Source organism: Mobula birostris, chromosome 15 (assembly GCF_030028105.1).
Source record: "Mobula birostris isolate sMobBir1 chromosome 15, sMobBir1.hap1, whole genome shotgun sequence".
NCBI lineage: Eukaryota > Metazoa > Chordata > Chondrichthyes > Myliobatiformes > Myliobatidae > Mobula > Mobula birostris.
Window position 1 is genome coordinate 15434927 of NC_092384.1, and position 20130 is coordinate 15455056.

General features: G+C 43.5%; 1 protein-coding gene across 7 annotated transcripts in view; it reads left to right on the forward strand.

The window, feature by feature from the left end:
- The first annotated feature begins 9182 nt into the window (after positions 1-9182).
- The window catches only part of kifc3 (kinesin family member C3), a 78062-nt gene continuing 67114 nt past the window's right edge, over positions 9183-20130 (forward strand). For all 7 annotated transcript variants that reach the window (XM_072279351.1, XM_072279350.1, XM_072279355.1 and 4 more), the window contains exon 1: positions 9183-9305. The gene's annotated coding sequence lies outside the window, so the exon portion shown is untranslated. The remainder of the gene's footprint in view (positions 9306-20130) is intronic.

The following is a 20130-nucleotide window of genomic DNA, read 5'->3' on the forward strand; positions in this document are numbered from 1 at the left end:
TACTGCTTTGGACTTACATTTTGTTTTGTGAAAAGTAGCAGTTAAGAGTGAGCTTCATAAGTTATTAAGAATTAGGCTCACAGTGATTTGCATCTTTAAAAAAAACAGCTGCATTTATTCAGTATATTTCACATCTCAGGATGAACCGAAGTGCTTTACAGTTAATTAAGAAATTTTTGAAGTGTAGTGGCTGTCACAATTTGGAGACACACAGCATAATCTGTTTTAGGTGTTGGTTAGTGCTAAATCTATTAGGGGAAACCCAACACAAACGTCTTCTGCAGTTGCTAAAACGGTTACATATTTTACCATGTAAAACTACCTGTGTCTGTGTAAAGGAGACCCTAAAAAATACACTTATGAACACATACATCACATCTGACCTTTGCACCTCATATAAAGCCACTTCTAAATCTGATTCATCAATGGATATATTCATAAAAACAATTCATATACTTGGACATTTCACTTCAATTACCTTATCCGCATTCAGATATACATATTGCACCGCAGATATGCCATACACATCAAAGGGAGACAGGTACAGGTCTTGTCCATGGTGTTGGCAGTGAAAAAGTACACAGAACCTAATTACCTACAAAGCTCTTCATAAATATGACTCACAAGTACTAAACAGCAACATTAACGTAAACATAAACAGGGCTTAAGTACCATCAACTCGTATAAAGTGAAACCAAGCAACATAGGTGACAACAAGGCTTCACTCCCAGATGAGCTCAATGCCTTCTATGCTCACTTTAACTGACAAAACATGGAGGTACCTTCACAAACTCCCACAGCCACTGATGATCTTGCGATTTCAGTCTCTGAGGCTAATGTGAGAGCTGCCTTCAGGCAGGTTAACCCATGGAAAGCATCCGACCCAGATGGGATATCTGGCCAAGTACTAAAGACCTGTGCAGTTCACTGAGATCTTTAACCTCTCACTTAACAGCCTGAGGTACCACCTGCTTCAAGCAGGCTTCAATTATACCAGTGCCTAAGAAGAACATGATAATCTGCCTCAATGACTATCATCCAGTGTCAATTACATACACGATGATGAAGTGCTTTGAGAGTTGAGTGATAAAACATATCAACTACAGTGGGCAAATTGAAGCAGATCCAAGTTGCTTCTCAAGATGGCTTCAATTTACCCACCAGCACAACAGGTCCACAGCAGATGCCATCTTATTGGCTGTTCACTCAATCCTGGACAGCAAATATGCATGCATCAGAATTCTCTTCATTGACTAGAGCATGGCATTCAATAGTATTATCGCATCAAAACAAATCAATAAGTGTTCAAGACCTTGTCCTCAATACTTTCTCGTGCAATTAGATCCTCAATTTCCTCACCTGCAGACCCCAGTCAGTTTGGATTGGCAACATCTCCTCCACAATCTCCATCAGTACAGGTGCACCACAAGGCTGTGTACTTAGCTCCTTGCTCTACTCACTTTATACTTATGACTGTGAGGCTAAGCACAGTTCCAATACATTTGCTGATGATGCCACTGTCATTGGCCAAGTTAAATGTGGCGATAAATCAGCATATGGGGGGGGGGGGGAGATTGAAAGTCTGGCTGAGTGGTGCCACAACAACAACCCCTCACTCAATGTCAACAAGACCAAGGAGCAGACAATTGACCTCAGGAGGAGGAAACCAAAGGTCCATGAGCCAGTCCTCATCAGGGGATCAGAGCATGTGGGTGCAATTACAAAACCTCTACTGCCTTAGAAGTTTGCAAAGATTCGGCATGACATCTGAAACTTTAGCAGACTTCTATAGATGTGTGGTGGGGAGTAAACATATTGACTGGTTGTATCACGGCCTGGTATGGAAACACTAATGCCTGTGAATGGAAAATCCTAAAAAACAATGTAGTGGATACAGCCCAGTCCATTGTGGGCAAAGCCTCCCCACCAATGACACATCTACATGAGGCACTGTTGTAGGAAAGCTGCATCCATCATCAAAGACTCCCACGACCTTGGCTATGCTTTTTTCTCACTGCTGCCATCAGGAAGAAGTTGCAGGAGCCTCAGGTTCAGGAATAGTTATTAGCCCTCATCCATTAGACTCTTGAAGCAGTGGGGATAACTTCACTCAGACCATCACTGAACTGTTTCCACAACCTATGGACTCACTTTCATGGGTTCTTCATCTCATATTTTCAATACTGATTGCTTGCTTGCTTATTTATTTATTATTTCCTTTTTTCCTTTTGTATCTGCACAGTTTGCTGTCTTTTGCACATTTGTTGTCCTTCCTTTTGGGTACAGACTTTCACAGATTCTATTATTTTTCTTGGATTTACTGAGTATGTACACAAGAAAATGAATCTCAGAGTGGTAAATGGTGACATATATGTACATTGATAATAAATTAACTTTGAACCTGGAACATATAAAACACGCCACCACACTCCACATTGACGAATGTCCAAAGAACAGCTTACACTAGCATCTGCAATTCATGCACAGGCACTATTGATAGTGCAGGCATAATGCCACATGTGTATCATCATCAAATAATTTTCAATCAATGTCTCAGTTGTTTGTAGCTAATTAAAATTAATAAAACTGTTACCATTCAGAATCAGAATCAGATGTTCAATCTAGATGTTCTTACCTTTTCCAGAGGTTCCATGTTAGTTTTCCCTTTCAGGAGCAAGAAAATTGCAGCCCCACTGCAAACTGGAATTTTATGATTTGTCTCCCAGTACGTTCCCATAATGAACTGGGAAAGCTCAGTGAGGTAGGAAAGAGTACTTCTCCCCATTGTTTCAAAGAATACTAACATACCTGCCACAACTCATTTTCATTGTCCTTGGTCCCTCCACTATCAGGTCACTAAAAGGGAAATTAATAATTACATTGTGTTTTTCTGCTCTCCACCACAAACACAATCCAAAATGGCAAAGGGTGAGTGGAACTATCATTAATTACGATTACACATTTCTGATGGATTACAACAGTTCCCAATGTTCCTCGGATCAAGATTTTGTCTTAGTCCCTGTAACATTTCAGTAAATTACCTGTCAAGTCCATGAGGAAGGATATTTATGATAAAGGGAACAGTAGCCAATTCTAACAGATAAGAACACATCTTTACCTCACTACCCCCTCCCCTGCAACTCTCCACATTCCGCAGGAATCACTCCATGATTCTCCCGCCTATTCATCCCTCCCCACTAATCTTCCTCACAGCACTTATCCCTGCAAGCAGCTAAAGAGCTATCCCTGTCCATTCACTTCCTCCCTCACCCCTATTCAGGACCCCAAACAGTCCTTCCAGGTGAGGCAACACTTCACCTGTGAATTTGCTGGTGTAGTCTACTGTATCCAGTGCTCCCAATGCGGCTTCATTGGTGACACCCGTCGTAAATTGGGGGACCGTTTCATCGAACACCTCTGCTGCATCTGCCAGAAGTGGAACCTCCTGGTGGCCACACATTTTAACTCTTATTCCCGTTCCTGTTCCATTGTGTCAGTCCATGGTCTCGTCTTGTGCTAAGATGAGGCCACCTTCAGGACAGATAAGAAATACCTTATATTGCTCCAACCTGATGGGATGAATATTGATTTCTCCTTCCAGTTAAAAAAAATTCTCACCTGCCTATCACCTCACGTTGAGACTGTGGAATATTCTTTAAATGGGTGGTTGCTGTTCTTCAAGTATATTCCTGTATTATAACGCAGTAATAATTGACTGTACTAATAACATAATATTTTGTAGATTCTAGAATCTAATTTAATACCAATGAGATAAATAGCTAAAAGAAGAGGTCTCAGCCCGAAGCATCAGATGTTAATTCATTTCTATAGATGCTGCCTGACCTGCTGAATTCCTCCAGCATGTTGTGGGTGTTGCTAAAAAAAGACGTTGTCTAAATATTTTTTATATATTTTTTGGGCTAATCAAGTTCTTGTGCATGTTTTATCATTCTTCTCAGTGCCATATGGAAGCAATGCAATTTATAATGTGCTTGTAAAATCAAGATAAAATTAGCTGAATACCGTTCAGACCAAAGATCTTTCCAGTTTAAAAAATATTGCTTCACCCCCAATCCCACCCCATTCACTGTTGTGAGCTGGGCAGCCACTGCTCACAATATTGAGGTTAGATGGGAGTTCTTGCATTCATCCTGTATCAAATTCTATATTGATCATACATAGAAAAAAGGCATGGACTGGATCACAGAGATATAGAAAGACAGAACTAATCTCCCCTTTACCAGTTAGTTGAGGGCTTTTTTCTGAGCTCTCACTAAGTACAGTAGTGTGGGACAAGGGGAAGATATTCAGCAACACGTTTCTCTTCCTCTCCTGTCCACAGGTTACTGATAAATGAATTGCTCAGGCTTCACACAGTGTACACATTGCAGTTACAGAACAGAGCAGAACTTTCCAAATGAAGTCTGTTACCGGTCAAATCTCTGGTTTACATCAGATAATTGAATTTGGCAATTTTATGGAATGGGTTAGTTGTCTAGCTATGGCTGTCCCTTTTAAAAAAAATTGAAACAAGATCAGGTAGAAGTTATGCTAGTTTTATTGCTGTTTTAGATCACTTACTGCTGATGATAAATAATATTGAATAATAATTGAGTTTCAATAGTCAGTTTCATCCGACTCAATAACCACAGTAAGTGCAAGGCTGCTAACAGCAATCATTGACTCTTTTAATTTTAAAATGTCATTTGTAGGGGGACTAAGATAGGAGAGGAATATTACAATATTGATATCATGGGAGTGTATGAATCAGAGAGGGAGACATCAATTAATACTTAGAGAAAGATATGATATGTAATACTGTATTCTTACCTTAGGAGGAGAAAGAGAAGAACTCACCCTTTTATTCACCCACTCCTCAGCCTCCTAGCAATGCATTCTCCTGTAACTCAATTTCACTTGTATTGACTTTTTGGACATGGATTACTTTGCTTCATAAATCCTACCTTGGCTTTAACCTCAGCAGTTTAATATTTCCTCACCAATGCCCTTCCACTTGCTATGCACCCCCCTATCGCCTTGTTTTTTTCCAGTCCATTTTGCACTACATTCACAATTTATATTTGCTTTGTATCCCTTGTATATCTCTCGTACTCATAGTTCTTCCCAATAATCTTTAACCCAGTGTCTGTCCCCTTTTACCCTTGCATTTACTCATCCATTTCTTCTTCTTTTTCTTCTTGTAAAGTTTAATGGTGGTTGTTAGACCACCACAAGGTGCATTACCAATGTCTACCAATTCGGAGTGTGGAGCAAAAAGAAAGGATGTATACACTCACTAAGTTCCACCCTGCCCCCCACACAAAAAAAATTCAAACAATAGCAAAAATTCTAATCCTTTTCTGAAAGTCATTATGATGGCAGTGTTATCCAAACAAACTATCCATGTTAAACTGTGTCTGTCCCAAGGATCTCAATTTAGCAATTACATGTTTTCTTTGCACCTCATAGGAACTGCATTCAAACAATTTCTTGCACTATTTCTTGACAAATGCACTCCATACAGATGCCTGTATCATGCATATTAATTCTGAACAAGAAATTATTCAACCTAGTACGTCCAATACATAAATGTGTAAGTATAACTTCTTCCATTCTTTTAGCCCCATCTCCCATACAATATATACATCCTGAAATTCTTTGACTCATTCCAAGACAAAAATGATAACAACCATCTCAGATGTAAATACTGGCACTTTGTCGAATAATCTTTTCTTAGTAATCACCTGAAACTTTGGAACGTAAAGAGAAACACATGAATGACCTTTTGCGTAGATATGTAGGAAGCCATAACATCTGCCTTGCATATATTAATGAACTTCTTGTGCCATTGATCAATCTTCATCTTGATCTTTTCTTGAAGACTTAAATCAACCCCAGGCAAAGGGAAAAGCCATGGAGGAGTGGGACCATAATTCACATTAAACAACCCAAGATTTTGTGCCCATTCATTTTCCAGCCAGCCAAAACTGAAGACATTATGAATACAGTGCCCCCAGCACTCTGCTAGTGTTGCCAATATTGGTTGACTAACAATATTATAATTTATACTTTATTGTCGCCAAACAATTGGTACTAGAATGTACAATCATCACAGCAATATTTGATTCTGCGCTTCCTGCTCTCTGGAGTACAAATTGATAGTAAATATTAAAAATTTAAATTATAAATCATAAATATAAAATAGAAAATGGAAAGTAAGGTAGTGCAAAAAAACTGAGAGGCAGATCCAGATATTTGAAGGGTATGGCCCAGATCCGAGTCAGGATCTGTTCAGCAGTCTTATCACAGTTGGAAAGAAGCTGTTCCTAAATCTGGCCGTATGAGTCTTCAAGCTCCTGAGCCTTCTCTCGGAGGGAAGAGGGACGAAAAGTGTGTTGGCTGGGTGGGTCGTGTCCTTGATTATCCTGGCAGCACTGCTCTGACAGCATGCGGTGTAAAGTGAGTCCACGGACGGAAGATTGGTTTGTGTGATGTGCTGCGCCGCGTTCACGATCTTCTGCAGCTTCTTCCAGTCTTGGACAGGACAACTTCCATAACAGGTTGTGATGCACCCTAGAAGAATGCTTTCTGCGGTGCATCTATAAAAATTAGTGAGGGTTTTAGGGGACAGGAAGTAAAGGCGCTGGTGGGCCCTCTTGGCAGTGGACTCTGCTTGGTTGGACCAAGTCAGGTCATTTGTGATATTGACCCCGAGGAACTTAAAGCTTTTGACCTGTTCCACTTGCGCACCACCGATGTAAATTGAGTCGTGCGGTCCGCTATTCCTTCTGAAGTCAACAACCAAGTCTTTCGTCTTGCTGACGTTGAGGGATGGGCCCATTGCCTTCCTTGGATTATATAATTATATAATATTGGTCCTCTTACATTAATCCAATAAACCACTGCTAAGTGTAACCTGCGTAGGTGCAAAGGTATTTCACCCATTTCTACCAGTAATGCCAAAATTGGGGATGGTTTGATAGCACCACAGCATAATCTCAATGCCTGAGCTTGAATTTTTTTCTCAGGACTTTAAGACCACTGGTGAAGCTGACCCAGAACCAACACATCTATAAAAATCTGAATTAAGCAATTAGAATCAGATTTAATATCACAGGCTTATGTTGTGAAATTTGTCAACTTCAGGCTGCAGTACAATGAAATACATGACAAATAAATATAGAGAAAAATGGAGTTACATTAAGTATATGTCTATTAAATATTAAGTTAAAAAAACAGAAAAAAGGTAGTGAGGTAGTGTTCATCGGTTCAATGTCCATTCAGAAATAGGATGACAGAGGGGAAGAAGCTGTTCCTGAATCGCTGAGTGTGTGCCTTCAGGCTTCTGTACCTCCTTCCCGAAGGTAACAGTGTGAAGAGAGCATGTCCTGGGTGATGGGGATCCTAAGTAATGGATATCACCTTCCTAAGGCACCGCTCCTTGAAGATGTCTTGGATACTACGGAGCTAGTACCCAAGATAAAGCTGACTAATTTTACAAGTTTCTTCAACTTATTTTGATCTTGTACAGTAGCTAACCCCTTCCCATACCAAACAGTGATGCAGCCAGTCAGAATGCTCTCCACGGTACATATGTGGAAATTTTCCAGTGTTTTTGTTGACAGCCAAATCTACTCAAACTCCTAATGAAATATAGCTGCTGCCTTGTCTTCTATATAGCTGAATCAATATAGTGGCATGCAAAAGTTTGGGAACCCCTGGTCAAAATTTCTGTTACTGTGAATAGCTAAACGAGTAAAAGATGAACTGATTTCCAAAAGGCATAAAGTTAAAGATGACACATTTCTTTAATATCTTAAGCAAGAAAACTTTTTTATTTCCATCTTTTACAGTTTCAAAATAACAAAAAAGGAAAAGGACCAGAAGCAAAAGATTGGGCACCTTGCTTGACAGTACTTAGTAACAAGCCCTTTGGCAAGTATCACAGCTTGTAAATGCTTTTTGTAGCCAACTAAGAGTCTTTCAATTCTTGTTTGGGGGATTTTCACCCATTCTTCCTTGCAAAAGGCTTCTAGTTCTGTGAGATTCTTGGGCCGTCTTGCACGCACTGCTCTTTTGAGGCCTATCCACAGATTCTCGATGATGTTTAGGTCAGGGGACTGTGAAGACCATGGCAAAACTTTCAGCTTGCGCCTCTTGAGGTAGTCCATTGTGGATCTTGAGGTGTGTTTAGGATCATTATCCTGTTATAGAAGCCATACTCTTTTCATCTTCGGTTTTTTTACAGATGGTGTGATGTTTGCTTCCAGAATTTGCTGGTATTTAATTCATTCTTCCCTCTACCAGTAAATGTTCCCCGTGCCACTGGCTGCAACGCAAGCCCAAAGCATGATCGATCCATCCCAATGCTTAACAGCTGGAGAAGGGTTCTTTTCATGAAATTCTGCACCCTCTTTTCTCCAAACATACCTTTGCTCATTGCGGCCAAAAAATTCTATTCAAAAGGTTCAAAGGAACATCTAAACAAACCTAAACAATAGGAATTCTGCAGATGCTGGAAATTCAAGCAACACACATCAAAGTTGCTGGTGAACGCAGCAGGCCAGGCAGCATCTCTAGGAAGAGGTACAGTTGACATTTCAGGCCCAGACCCTTCGCCAGTCCTGACGAAGGGTCTTGGCCTGAAACGTCGACTGTACCTCTTCCTAGAGATGCTGCCTGGCCTTCCGTGTTCACCAGCAACTTTGATGTGTGTTGCTTATCTAAACAAACCTGATGTATTTTGGAAACAAGTCCTGTGGACTGATGAAGTTAAAATTGATCATTTGTTTTAAGTGAGCTCCTGCTCGCACCCCAGTCACACCCAACTAAGCACCTGAACACATTCAAGGCTTTTTACATTTTTCGAGGATTTTATTCACACGCATAGCCTTATGTCCAGCCACATACCTAGAAACTTTACCACTGACTCTTGGTCAAGAGATTTACCATATAACTTGAGATCAATTGTGGGCGTATTGTTCCTTTTAGGGAAAAAAACGATTTCTTGCAACAGAAAATTTAAACCGTCACTTACTCGTTCATTCCCAAAATGTCTTAATTTCCAATCCATGAAAGTTTTCCCCCTTTTGATCATCGCCCTTGACGCAGATTGGCGGGTTTCCCACCCGATGCTCGACGTGATTGGTGGAGGCTGGCTGTCAGTCACAAGGCTGGGTTCGACTCTCTAGGACCGTGCGGGTGGCTGGCTGGTTGACTGGCTGGCCGGGAGAGTCGGGGGCTGGGCTGGGGCCGGGATTGCGAGTGCTGCAGTGGGCAGACGGGTGGCTACAGCTTTGATGTCGGTAAGTGCTAGACCGGAGGTAAGGCAGTGTGGGAAGCACCCGCCTGGCAGATAGTCGCTGGAATTGTCTACTCCCCCACCCCCGTCAAAAATACTTTGTCGGCGGTAATTGTTGCACTTTCTCCCTCCCCTCGGTACGGGCAGGCGTTTCCTCTGGCCCTGACCCCTCACCTCTCACGGGGAATGCGGGCTGCCGTGACCGGCTGAGTGTCTGTGTCAGATGGCATTGAGACCGTTTCCGCGTGCCTTTGCTGAAGTACAGGGTGCAAGGGAGCCGGCCGAACCTTCTCTTCGGCTTCTTGTACGTAGCTCTGCAGTGGCATCCAGGTGCCAAAATGACAAAGCGGCTGCATAAAGTGAGAACATATTGTCAGCAGAGAAAAATCAAACAAACGTGAAAAGCGATGTCAGTCTCACCTAACCTCTCGCCGAAGATAATCAAAATCCGCATGTATTTTGTTCGGGGGGGGGGGTGTGCGCGAATGGCTGAGGGATGTGTCACCGTCTGATTTCAGTCCCCTGTCTATCCAACTTAAGAAATTTTCTGCCATCTGCTTGCTCGAACACCAGAGAGAACAGACTCGTTTCGACAATTGCATGACAAGGCTATATGAGGCTGCGGGGTTGTATGTTTAATACGTGCTTGTATATCCATAGGAAATCTATTTACGAATTCCCTTCCTCCTGCCTTTTCTGGCCCTGAGTGAAGGTATTTTTTCTCTGTTTCTTGTGTCTAGGGTGTGATTTGGTTGCTGCCAAGACTGGCCTTTTTTTTTGTTGTATTTCGGTGTTGCACCTAAGCTGTTTCCCTGGCAACAGCATCTCTGATGCGGAGCAGTGCACCTGTATAATTCCTGTACACTGCCTCAATGTAACCCTTTCAAAGCAGCAGGGCGCCTTTGGGCAGTTTGACCCTGAGTTCTCTTCATTTGAACTTGCCGTTGCCCGGCATCATTGTGATAGCATGCGGCAGAGAAAATCACGGCAGGCTGCTGCTGCTGCTGCTGCTACCTTCGACTTCATGGGTGGAAGAGCAAAGATCAGCTGTGACCTGATTCAGTCATGGAATGAGTTCAAAGATTAAGTGGCTTTCCCAAGCAGCTGTGTTTACACTTTGCCAACTATTTTCCTTGCACATGGAAGACTGCATTGAAGAACTTGCCTTGTATTGTTGGCGCTTATTTTTGTTTTTGAGTTTGGGTGGGTTCGGAAAAAGAAGTGGCTCCTACAACCGGTGGCTTGTTTGTTACAGAGGACCTTGTCATTGTCAGCGTCGTTGTGAAGAGGGATGTGCTCCACCTCCGGAGCAGAATGTCCTTTGTGCAATTTGGCAGAAGGAGCACTCCAGACGTTCCTGAGCAGAGGGTTTGTGGCCACTATGTACCACCCTCATCCATCCTGTGTGGGAGGCCTTAAAATCAGGCAAGCTGGAAATACATTTTGTCTTTGGGGGACCTTCCCTTGTACCAGCAAAAAGTGCAATTTGTGGAGCTAGGGGCTGAGAGTGATGTTGGCTAATTTCTGTCCAGTGTTGCCTTTGCCTGTCATAGCCAATGTGAAAGCGAAGTGAATCCCCTCTGGAGTGGCTTTTCATTCTGCCCAAGCTGTTGTTCACAGTTCTTCCCCTCTGAGCCCGGGTCCTCACGTTGTGGCTTCCTTTACATGTGTGTGCTTGGCTCAAAGAGACAGTCACCTCCAAGCACAATGGTGGGTGGCAACATTTCATCTGCTCAGCACGGGCTCAACATGCTCTTGTGACTTGGCCTCTGCAATGCCTGTACAGGGAATTCTCTGACGGCTTTCTGAGATAAGTTGGGACCCCCTTCACACTGCCCCAAACCTAGCTACCGGCAGAACAAACCATGAGCCCAGTGTTTTTCAAAATGCCTTATTATTTAGAGAGACAGGGAGAAACAGGCCCTAACAGCTGACTAGATTTACAACCTTCTGCAGCATCTTTCGGTCCTGTGCAGTAGCCCCTCCATACCAGACAGTGATGCAGCCTGTCAAAATGCTCTCCACGGTACAACCATAGAAGTTTTTGAGTGTATTTGTTGACATGCCAAATCTCTTCAAACTCCTAATAAATTATAGCTGCTGTCTTGCTGCCTTTTTCACTGCATTGATATGTTGGGACCAGGTTAGATCCTCAGAGATCTTGACACCCAGGAACTTGAAGCTGCTCACTCTTTGCACTTCTGATCCCTCTATGAAGATCGGTATGTGTCCCTTCGTCTTACCCTTCCTGAATTCCTCAACGAGCTCTTTCGTCTTACTGACGTGTGCCAGGTTGTTGCTGTGACACCACTCCACTAATTGGCATACCTCACTCCTGTACGCCTTCTCGTCACCATCTGAGATTCTACCAACAATGGTTGTATCGTCAGCAAATTTATGGTAACCCATTGACTTAACCCTAGCCTAATCACAGGTCAATTTACAATGACCAATTAACCTATTAACTGGTACATCTTTGGACTGTGGGAGGAAACCCACATGTTCATGGGGAGAACGTACAAACTTGTGCAACGGCGTTCACATTTAGTAAAAGGTAGAGGAGGAGAATCTTTGTAATTGTGGGAAATCAAGCCTTTATTATAATCAGCATCCTATGGTCCTGAGTTGTTGATGTTTGTGAGATCTGATATGCGTCTGATTGATGCATCTGTGCAGATGAAGAACTGCAACGGAGTTTATGTGATTAAATGTGTTTGCTGAGTCATGTTGGTAATGGTACATGCTGGACAACTTGCAATGTGGGAGTGTCAACTTGCAAGTGTGGGAAAAACATGTGCCCGCGAAAGCCCACGCAAAAAAGAGTGTCTCCTCTGTGTAGGAGGCCCAGTTAAGTGGCCGCATTTGCACTTGCCATATTGTCACCGATGATCCCGGACGGCGAAGTGCTTCCGTGCTCTCCAACACCTTGCTGCTCCACACAACACTTTCTCTTTACTTGAAAACCTCTGACCTTTTTGTTCCCCTTTGTCTATTCCAAAAAGCCGGAGAGTTATAGAGTTGTAGAGCTCCACAGCACAGAAACAGGTCCTTCAGCCCATTTAGTATGTACTGAACTAACATTCTGCCAAGTCCCATTGTCCTTCACCGGGACTGTCCATACCGCTCCCATCCATTTACTAGTTCAAACTACCCTTAAGTGTCGAATCGAACACGCAGTCTGCTGTTCCACACTCTCACCACCCTCTGAGTGTAGAAGTTCCCCTTAAATATTTCACCTTTCACCTTCATCTCTGTAAAAGAGTGATGATTGTATTTCCTGTGAGTGATCGTACTGGAGGGACGATCCGGGCATCACCTGGAAAAGCTGTGATGTCTGCAGCACCACTGTTGTGGCGACATGACAGGCAGAGTCTGCGATCAGCCCGGTCAGCAGCAGCCTCTGCTTGTCTGGAGAAAGCAGAGCAGTTGTTACGGACTGTCATTCCACTGCTTATAAGCTGGCTGAGGAGAAATGGGAGTGGACATTTCTGCTATGTACCCAGGATCTCAGTCGACAGTCTTGGCTGTCGGTCGCTAAATGTGCTCCAGACTCCACTTGCTGTTTGTACTGGCAATTGCAGGTTGCACAATGAAGCCTTATGGCTGTTATAAATCACAGGAATTGTGAGGTCTGGAATCCAAATGCACAAACAGTAAGGCTGTCTGATAACCTGGCCCTACATATTTACCTGTCCTTATTGCTCCTGCTCCTCCCTCCCCTCCCCACCCCACCCAACCCCACCCCACCCCACCCCTACCATACGTCCTGTGAATGTGAAGTGGCCGAGAAGCATCTGTTACAGAGTAAGGGTGCCCTGCACGCCAGCTGACACTAATCCTGTGTCAGATTATCTCCGTGAATGAGCTAATGATTAAGACTGGTACTCTTGGTGAATGCAGTGGGGGAGGGAGCACACGGTAATGAAGGCATGAACTCTGTGCCCACCTGGCTTCAGTCCCTGGGTTTTGGGTCAGACTATTGGAAGGTGACAGGATATTTACTGCCTTGTGCACTGTGCAGGTCTGAGAAAGAGTCAGGGTCACTTGTGCACTGTGCAGGTGAGGGAGCCGCCTCTGCATTCTGATACAGAGACAGGATCACTTGAATGCAGCCAATGTCGATTGAAGAGTACACACTCATTGTAAGTGTTTACACTTCCCGTGGTATGCTAATTCTGACAAGGTCTCTCTGACCTTCAGTCGCAGGGCTTTCAGGTTTGCTTTCTGAAGAATCTGAGCATTCAATTATTAGAAGAGAGTTGAAAGAGTTTGCCGTTATCATTTACCGGCTTGTAATCCTTTCCCTTCTCCTGCCTTCTTATTCTGGCTTCTTCCCACTTCCTTTCCAGTCCTGATCAAGGATCTTGGCCAAAGCATGGACTGTTTACTCTATAGATGCTGCTTGACCTACTGAGTTCCTCCAGTGTTCAGTGTATGTTGAGAGTATGTTTTTACTAGTTGCAACTCAGGTTGAAATGTCTCCTTTTTATGCAGGTACATTTCATGCTGAGAGTGGAGAAGTTAGATTGTCAGGGGTGGGGATTAGAAACTCGATTGGCAGATGGTGAAATGGGGGCTGGGTACTCAGGAATGGCTTGGGCAGTTGGTGTTGTGTGAGACTGGTGCTCAAGGTACTGAGATATGGGATTGCCTTGGGAGCTTTTGATAAAGGGATTTTGAAAGTAGCAGCTGGGAATTATTGAAAGCACAGTAGGCTGCAGTGCATTTAGGAGGAGCATAGTCTACAAATTCTTGCTTTCTCAGTCAGTTATCCTTCGATTCACCCTGGAGCTGTTTATCAAGGTGGTAACGTTGGACATTTTCACCAAGCTTGAACGGACTGCTCACTCCAGCTCCCGAGCAGATCACGAGGGAAATATCTGTTTCCTTTCTACCATTTCCTTTGTGGCTGGTTAGTGTGTGGGCATGGAACACACTCACACCACTATCTCCACCCAAGCCTGGCAGAGATTTAACAGAAATGCACAGTGTGGAACTAGGCCCCGTGGCCACGCTCGTCCCCATCGACGAGTGGGTGCCTTTCCGTATTAAACCCATTGTCCAGCATTTTGTGCGTAACATTTCATGCATTTATGAGATGTCTCATTTAATCTGAAGTTTCAAGAAAAGTACCTGTTCTTGAACTAAAAGGTTTGTTCAGTGCCGATTAAAGCTCTCTTAATTGGTGAACCACTGCTCTCTCAGCTGCCCTCAAGTTCTGCCTCTGGCCTCTGTTCTGTGAGCGAGGTTCACAACTTAATTCCCAAAATGCCCTCTACACTTTGATAAATCCCCTTGCTAGAAAAAAGGTCTAGTGGTTTCTCAGCGTATATGATGATTGAACTCATCCCAGACTTCCAGCTGGGTACAATTAGTGATTATTACCGACGTTTCAATGACAAACTCTGTCATCAGGAATGATGCCTGGGCATGTTTGGTCTAGTAGTGTTTATACACCCAGGGTCAATCCCTCCTGATTGGTTAGTCCTCATCCAATCAGGTTTCCGCTCTCCCATCTTGTTTACGATTGAATTCCGGGTCCTACTTAGAGCAAGACCTTCGTCTTGTTAAAATTCTTTTCCTCCATTATTTCAATGGCTGTATTTATTTATTTCTGTTTTATATTCCCCATGCTAGGTTTTCAGAAGCAGAAAGAGAGCTGCTTCTTTCAGTTTGAAACAAAAAAATGCTAGAAATATGATATTTAAAAATAACACAAGAAAATAACAGGTCAGGCAACATTTGTGAAGAGAAAATCTACTTATCACTTCAGGTTGGGAGCCTCTGACTTGTTGCGTCAGTTGATCCTGTTGTAATCAAGTTGTGTTCCATGTGAAGCCCAACTAGACTCACATTGCCACTGTCGGTTCCTCAACCTCTCTGCCTCTCTAATCCTCTGGAGAGTTAACTTAAAAAAGTCTTTTTTGCTAAGTTAATTGGTATGTGACTTGGTGCCAAATTCTGCCTTGGACAGTTTTACTAGTGCAAGCCACTATTGTCTGGACATCCAGTTGCATAACTCTTTTCATACTACACGATTGTAAAGTGAGTATTTTTCCCCTTGGAGTGAACATCGGTGCAGGAGTAGGCCATTTCATTCTTCAAGTTAGCTTTGCCATTGAGCAAGATCACAACTGATCTCTTGCAACCTGTTTTCATCACCTTCCCTCTATTCTATAACGTATTGGTATGTTTGATGAAATCAATGATGAAACTCCAGGGTAGAGAGTTCTAAAAGTTCATCACCGTGTTAGTGAAGAAATATTTGGAGTGCTAAATGGCCTGTTTCTCATTTCAAGCCTGATTCCATGAACCAGTGGTGGAAACACCCATCCCACTTCCTCAATTAGCTGATCCTGTCTTTTTGCCCTGCATTTTTACTCTCACAAGATGGAGATTGAGCCCTTGAATGGGGGAATTGACTTGAGAAGAGTTTATACCATCTTTGGTGTGGAAGAATGAGAAGTGAGTTATCAAAACACATGAAGTTCTTTCTGGTAGATGTGGAGATGATGCTTCCCTTGTCTGGGGTGTGTAGAACAGCCTCAGAATAAAAGGGCTGTCATTCAGGACTGAAGTCAATAGACCTTTGAAATTAAGAGAATCATGGGATGTAGAATCAGGGAGAAAAGCGACGTTGAACTGCAAGATCAACCACATTTTTGTTGAGTGGAAGAACAGGTGAAAGGAGCCAAATGGCCAACTGCTTCAGAGTTCTCTGGCCCCATTCTCCAAACTGCAATGACAGGACACCACTAGACTTGGATGCCTCCTTTCCCATCACTGCCCCCTGCCACATCTTCTTCCACACCACCCTCTCCCAACTTTCCATACCCCTTCCACAGCATTAGATATCCTGATCTTCTTTGCCACCACCAACCCAGACCAAGGACTGACACATGTTTAATTAAGTATGCAGGCTTGAACACCTGCTGAGGATTGTGTTTGGAAGGATGGCAGGCTCCATCACCATTGCTATCATTTATGTGTGGAGTTTGCTTGATTGTCCATTTCTCCACTGGATCTGGATTCTCCAGTGAGGTTTGGACACACAACTGACTGAACTGATTAAACCTGCATTGATGAAGTAAAGGAATCAAGTTACAAGAACTTAAAGATTGGTTTGTGAAGCGAGAGTGCTGTTGTCACCACCTCAGGTGCTGAACTGGTTTCTTTAAGATGTTCTGACTTGTAGATATTCGCAGTAGTTAATGCATTCACCTGGCAGGCTGCAGCTTCAATCCCACGGCAAGCATACAAACAAACCCCACAACAACAATGGCAGTGAGCGGCTCTTGATTGATGTTTTCCCTGGAAGAAGTTAATCACCTAGAAATGTACTTCATTGTAATTCACCCAAGATGCATGAGACTTTCTGATGAAGGGTCTCAGCATGTAATGTTGATTCTATTCCTTTCTGTAGATGCTGCAGCATCAAAGTACAGTACATTTATTATCAAAGTATGTATACTTTATACACCCTCGAAATTCATCTCCTTACAGACCGCCACAAAACCAATAGAACTCATTAAAAACAAAGGAAGACTGTCAAAGACCCAGTGTGCAAAGAAAGGGGGGAAGAAAACTAATCGTGGAAACAACAAAAGCAAGCCAAGAGCATTCAGAGCTGATGCTCACAAAGCCAGGCGTCACTGCAGCTAATCCAGAAGTCCACCAGTTGCAGGCCACAGCCACAGTCCAGCACAGAGACGAGCAAACCTTGTGGAGCAGTGCACCAAATCGGATCGTCCCTCGCATCCAACCCCGGCACCCTGGCTATTTCAATCTGGGCCAGCGCTTAAATCATCGAAACCTCGGGTCATTCCTCGCTCTCTGCCACTTTGATGCGCCCTCGGTCTCTGCTGCCTCAATTCAGCTGGTGCCCGACCTTTGCAATTCAGCTCAGCTCTTAAATCAATCTTTCCTCAACCGCTTCGCCTCGGCTCCACCACATCGAATTGTCTTCAAGACCGCTGCAGCGTATGTTGCTCTGTATTTCCAGCATCTGCAGAATCTCTTGTGTTTCTGAGAATTTCCCTTCTGGTTTTAAATTCTGGACTTGAGACTGTGGAGCTAACCGATACTCTTCTTTCTTTATCTGTGTCACTCAATCCTTTTTTCTGAGTTTAATTGGGATTAAGATTTGCCAAGACGTTTTCATTCTTTCCCCCAATGTTTTGGGTTGAAACCTTGCATCAGGAGTGAGAGTGGAGAATTGAGGTGGCCAGCATATTGTTGCCCTGGACATCCTCCAGGTCATGCCCTCTTCTCATTGCTACCCCATCAGAGAGGAGGTAGAGCCTGAAACCACTCACTCAACATCTTTTTCCCTCTGCCGTCAGATTTCTGAATGGATAACGAACCCATGTACACTAACTCACTATTGCTTATTTTTTTCTTTTTGCACTACTTAATTTATAAATATTTTATAATTTACAGTTTATTATATATTGCACTGTACTGCTGCAAAACAACATATTTCACAAGGCATGTCAGTGATAATAAACTGATTCTGGATTCAGCGTAGATAGGAGAAGGGGACTATGCTGACCATCTCGCCTCCCCATTCTCAGTCCTGACGCAGGGCTTTGTGCCGAAATGTCCACAGTTTCTTTTCCTCCCATGCATGCTGCTCCTGAGTTCCTGCAGCAGATTGCTGATTGCCTCAGATTCCAGCATCCGCAGCCTCTTGTGTATGTGTTTTACAATTACTTGGTTAATGTTTAAGCCTTCCTTTTCATGGCTCATGGCCACACAGTTGTTATCTTTTCCTTCCAAGCAGTCATTGACCTTGAGATGTCAGCAATTCAGTATTATTTTCTTCAAAGAAAAGTTTGGCTTTTGTGTTTTATCCTAGGGTGACCTCTGTCCTTCTGAGATTTGGCACATATTTCACTGCAATTAGTGGTAAACACCAAAACCAGAAGGGAGAGTTACTTGGAAAGAGGAGTTTGTTTTCAGATTGATAGAGAATTTGCAGTCATGTGAGCACAGCTGGATCGTATTTGTAGAAACGTACGGCACAGAAGGAAGGCACATGGGTCATTGTGCCCATGCTGACTAAAATGGAGTTATTCAGCTGATCCCACAACCTGGCCTTCTGCTCGATGACATTAGATGCTACACTTCAGATGCTTATTTTGTCACTTTCTAAATGTGATTGGCATTTCCATTTCCACCACGCTTTCAGCAAGTCCTGGAACAGCCCCACTCCTTGGATGGTCACACAATATTCCTCTAATCATTCTCCCAATTTCCTCAACTCTGACCACACACTTGTACCAATTATTGACCTCTCTGTTCAGGGTCACTTTCCCTTCACCCTGCCCCAGCCCCTCGTAATTTATGCAGGCAGATTAAATCTTTCCTCGGAACGTTATTCCAAAGAAAATAACCATGAGTGAATTGCTTCTCGGGGCCAACGTTCTCCAATACTGATGTCCCCCTAAATCTCTCAAGTGCCATTGCATCTTCCCTATAATGAGATGAAGCCGGTTGTGTTGGGGATTCGCCAGCCAAATGCTTTCATTGTGGTGTGGTGCTCCGTTTGTGTGATAGGTTGGGAAGGTGATGAGATTAGCTGGATGATGGAGTGGGGCTTCCTCCTGCTTCAGTGCACTTAGCTCTTGTTTCTGTGGTTTATTAGTAAAGATGGAGATTCTGGATCTCTTCTGTGGAGGAACGAGGATACAAGCTATTGAACTTGATCAATGGAAGACTGTTGTAGATAATGTAAGAATGAAGCAGATTCTGATCCTGACTCAGCTCACAGCAGCTTGGTCTGCATTTTTGTTCGATGCATCAGTTATGGGTTTCTGCTGTCCCCGTGAATTTTAGCCACTGCCTCATCAGGAACCCTGAGAGAGTGAGCAATTTCAAGTTCCTGGGTGTCAATATCTCTGAGGATCTAACCTGGTCCCAACATATTGATGCAGCCGTAAAGAAAGCAAGATGGCGCCTATTTGAGGAGATTTGGTTTGTCACCTAAAACACTCAAGCTTCTACAGGTGTACCATGGAGATCACCACTGTCTAGTATGGGAGTGGGGGCTATTGCACAAGCTCGAAGTAAGAAAATTAATCAGCTCCAGCAAGGGCACTAGCCTCCGTAGTATCCAAGACATCTTCATGGACTGGTGCTTCAGGAAGGCATCCATCATTAAGGACCCCAGCCACCCAAGGCAGGCCCCTTTCACGCTGTTAACATCAGGAAGGAGGTACAGAAGCCTGACGGCACCCACTCAGTTATTCAGGATCAGCTTCTTTCCCTCTGCCAGCCAATTTCTGAATGGACATTGAACCCCTGAACACTACCTCACTACTTTTTTTTAAAATTTCTGTTTTTGCACTACTTATTTGAATTTAACTACTTAATATACATATATAATTACTGTAACTCAGTTTTTTATTCTATATTTCAATGTACTGCTGCCAGAGTTAACAAATTTCACAACATGCACTGGTGATATTAAACCTGATTCTGACCCCCAGCACTCGATTCTAAGCCGTCAGTTTGCTTGGCTAAGATTCCAATCTGGATGAGCAGAAGTTTTCTCAGATACAGGGAAGACTGAAGGTAGTCTCTGAGCCATTGAATCACTCCCCTCCCTAGCACAGTGAGTTTATTTATTTACTCATTGAGCTATGGGCCCTCCTGCCCTGCGATCCCCCAATTTAACCCTAGCCTAATCACGGGGCAATTAACCTACCAGCCAGTACATCTTTGGACTGTGGAAGGGAACCGGAATGCCAGGAGGAAGCACTGGCATCTCGGGGAGAATGTACCAACTGCTTACAGGCAGCAGTGGGTCTGGAGCACAGGGTTGAATG